The sequence below is a fragment of the Micromys minutus genome (genome assembly GCF_963924665.1).
Source record: "Micromys minutus genome assembly, chromosome: 26".
Classification (NCBI taxonomy): domain Eukaryota; kingdom Metazoa; phylum Chordata; class Mammalia; order Rodentia; family Muridae; genus Micromys; species Micromys minutus.
This window is the reverse complement of record NC_137961.1, coordinates 6,903,397-6,907,639: the sequence shown is the minus strand read 5'-3', so window position 1 is coordinate 6,907,639 and position 4,243 is coordinate 6,903,397.

Here is a 4,243-nt window from a genome sequence, read left to right as displayed (position 1 = left end):
ATTCTACATAAAACAACAAAATAACAAGAAACAACAATCACTATTCCTTAAAATTTCTTAACATCAATTGACTCATTTCCCCAATAAAAATACATAGACTTACAGACTCAGTACATAAACAGGATCCAACATTTTACTGCATACAAGAAACATGCCTCAGTGTCAAAGGCAAACATTACCTCACAGTAAAATGCTGGGAAAAAAAATCCAAGAAACAAGCTGTAAAACCCTTTTAATATTGAATAAAATCAACTTTCAATCAAAAGTTATCAAGAAGACATTTCATACTAATAAAAGGAAAAATCTATCAAGATGAACTCTCAATTCCAAATATCTATTCTCCAAATGTAAGGCACCCAAATTTATAAAAAAAAATTTTAGTAAAGCTCAAAGCATGCATTTCACTTCACATAATCATAATGAGAGACTTCAATACACCACTCTCATCAAGGGACAGATAGTAGAAACAGAAACTAAACAGAGACACAGTGAAATTAACAGAAGTTATAAACTAAATGGACTTAAGAGATATTTATAGAACATTTCATCCTAAAACTATATACATATATATGTATGTATGTATGTATGTATGTATGTATGTATGTATTTGTGTATATATGCCTTCTTCTCAGCACCTCGTGGTACCTTTACCAAAATTGACCATATAATCAGTCACAAAACAGGCCTCAACAGATACAAGGAGATGAAGTAATCCCATGAATTTTATCAGATCACCACCAAATAATGCTGACCTTCAATAAAACCCGAAAAACCAGAAGCCCATATATACATGGAAGCTGAACAAACCTCTAATCAATGATAACTTGGTCAATAAAGAAACAAAGAAAGAGATTTTTTTCTAAAGACTTTTTAGAATTTAAGAATTTAAAATTAAAAGAAAATGAAGATTGTTTTTTAGAATTTAAGAATTTAGAATACTTTTTAGAATTTAAGAATTTAGAATTTAAAGAAAATGAAGGTACAACATACATAAACTCGTGGGATACAATGGAAGCATTGCTGAGAAAAAAAATCTAATAACACTGACAGCCTCCAAAAAGAAACTGGCGAGAACATACACTAACACCTTAACAGCACATCCAAAGCTCTAGAACAAAAAGAAGCAAATATACCCAAGAGGAGTAGGAGACAGAAATTACCAAACTGAAAAGCAACAAAAGGAACTGTACACAGAATCAGAAAAACAAGGATGTTTCCTTGATAAATTCAAGAAGATAGATATAACCTTAGCCAGACTAACGTGAGTGCACAGAGACAGATTCCAAATTGCCAAAATCATAACTGAAAAGAAGATATAACATCAGAAATGTAGAAAATTCAAAAAATTATCAAATCCTACAACAAAAGCCTATACTCAACAAACGGGAAAATTTGGACAAAATGGACAATTTCCTTGGCAGATATCATGTACCAAAGTTAAAGAAGGATCAGATAAACCATCTAAATTCCCATAACCCCTAAAGAAATAGAAGCAGTGGGAAAAAGTCTCCCAGCCAAAATAAGCCCAAGAACAGATGGATTTTGTGCAAAATTCTATTAGTCATTCAAAGACCAAATAAATACCAGTACTATTCAAACTATTCCACAAGCAAAAACAGAAGGAACACTATCCAATTTGTTAAATGAAGCTACAATTACACTTCTACCTAAACCACACAATGACCTGATAAAGAGTACTTTAAACCAAGTACCCTTATGAATATTTATGCAAAAATACTCATTAAATTCTCAAAAACACTGAATGCATGAACACATCAAGTTATTCATCCATCTAGTGGGGAAAAGACAGCATTTTCAAAATATGGTGCTGGATTAATATGGTGCTCAGCCTGTAGAAGTATTCAAATCAATCCATTTTATCTCCTTGTGCAAAGCTCTAGTACAAGCAGGTCAAGAAACGCCACATAAAACCAGATACACGGAAACTAATGGAAGAAAAAGCAGAGAAGAGTCTCAAAGAACTAATAAGAAGAGAATGTGGGAAAGAGTCTCGAACTCATGGGCACAAGGGAAATTTTCCTTAACAAAATGTCAATGACTTAAGCACTAATATCAACGACAGACAAATGGGACCTCATAAAATCGCAAAGTTTCTGTAAGATAAATGACACTGTCAAAAGGACAAAACTGTGACCAACAGATTAGGAAGTGATCTTTACCAATCCTACATCTGAGAGAGGGCTGATGTTGGAGGATTCAGGACGTTTATAAGCACATAGCATCCATATACATGTTTACGAAATGGGGTGGTGGACCAGGACTGACCAGCATCCAAATACCACTGTAATGGCATGTCACCCTCAAATAGTGTCACAGGCTGAGGGGCTAAACACATTGGCTTTGGGGAAAGTGTAGGACACACATGAAAACACTGTTTTTCATCATTGCTGAAATAGCACTATAAAAAAAATCAAAGCACACTTTATTCCTAGGAAAATAAAACATCTAACAAAGCAAAACTTATGAATAAGATGTGTTTTAGGGTGTTTTGGGCCACAGTTATGGACCAATAAGGTAAGTGATATCGGTTATTGGCCACAGGTACACGGTCACTTCTCTGAATGGTGCAATGTCTCATTTGACAATTTACTTTCTGTGGCAAACTCTCTTGTTTGGCATAAAGATCTTATCTTGGTCACTTTTGGTCACTTCTAAGCAGGACTCCTGGTGAGGCTGTTCTGAGGTAGCAGACAACATCTGCTCTGTGGGTGGTAATCACAAATGCTTCCAGGAAGCTTGATTCCATGGTAGTTTTGAATAGTCCAGGAAAGATGATTCAACTGCTGACATGGCGTTCTCTGTACATCTGTTACACTAGAAAGGACACATTTACTTGAAAGAAAAAAAACAAAAAAACAAATCTTCAGCAATATTATAAAAGTGTAAGACACATTAAATCTTCCATTAATTTCAAAATAAAATCCATTAATAATCATAATCAAAATCAAAATAAAATCAGCATAAAAGGCATGCATTAATCCACTTCTAATTTTTTATGTTATCAAAGGGGATACAGTTTATACTAATAAAATTTTGCTATAAAGAAATATCTTGCTTTAATATTTTTATATAAATATTTAAAGCATATAGAATACAGAGAGAAAAATCAAACATTGCTGTAGATTTTGATGTAGTTTTAAAAATAAACATCCCAGTATGTTATTGCACTACTAACCAGAAAGAGCAAAGTAAAGACTAGAGGCACTCTCCCTGTGCCTAGTCTCAGAAACACTGTCACTAAGACTTTTGACCCTGTATGTGCTTCTGATTTAGTCATGATTTACTGATTCATCTATAAGATGATTTTAGTTTTATCTTACATGTTTACTTTTATTTTAAAGTTTTTTAATTATTTGTATGCACATTATGTGAAGGACCTTTAAGTACCCTTGAATAGAGCTTCCAAAGGAGTCAGAAGAGGATGTGGGATCCTATGTAGCTAGAGTTGCAGATGTTCTTGAGTTACTTTGTATGTGTGCTGGAAAATGAACTCAAGTACTCTCCAAGCACAGCCAGTGCCACAGACCATTGAGAAGCCTCCTCTACTTCGTTTTTTGTTCATTTTCCATTTTTATACTAAGTGATATGTTTTTCACTGGATGCTTTCATAACACCTCACAAGAGATTCTCTGAAGGATTTCACACTTGCCACTTCAGTGACTGTCCCAGGCACCTCATGCCTCTTGGCTCATAGCTGCTCAGCCTGTTTTTAATGTTTCCAGGCACACCCACCTAGACTCTATAGCAATGTTGCATGTTTTTTCACTGTGTTTTGATTACCTGAAACTTTTCTCACATTCATCCCCCAAGTTATTTCAACTATACTCGTTAGAGTATACACTTTCCAGCAATGGCTGTTTCCCTTTACAATGGGTTTAGTCAAGACTATCAACAGGACAACACTCACCCTTTATACTTGTCTTGCACATTTCCTGCACCTGTCTCCTTCATGCATCAAAAGAGCATGCTCTCAATGAGACTTGAAAAGTGGGTGCATTTGCAAGCTTGTCTGATGAATTGAGTCACCAGTGTTGGACATGTGGGATGTGTAGATAGATTTCCTTAGTAAGGTTCACTCGAGCTCTTCATATAGTAACACAAATCACTGAACTTTCTGGAGGACAAATATTTTCATTGGACTTTCAAACTTAATTTTTAAAAAAACTCTCTTATTTTCTTCAGTCTTTGAAAGAGTATAGATGTCTCCAGGATTACTGTGTAA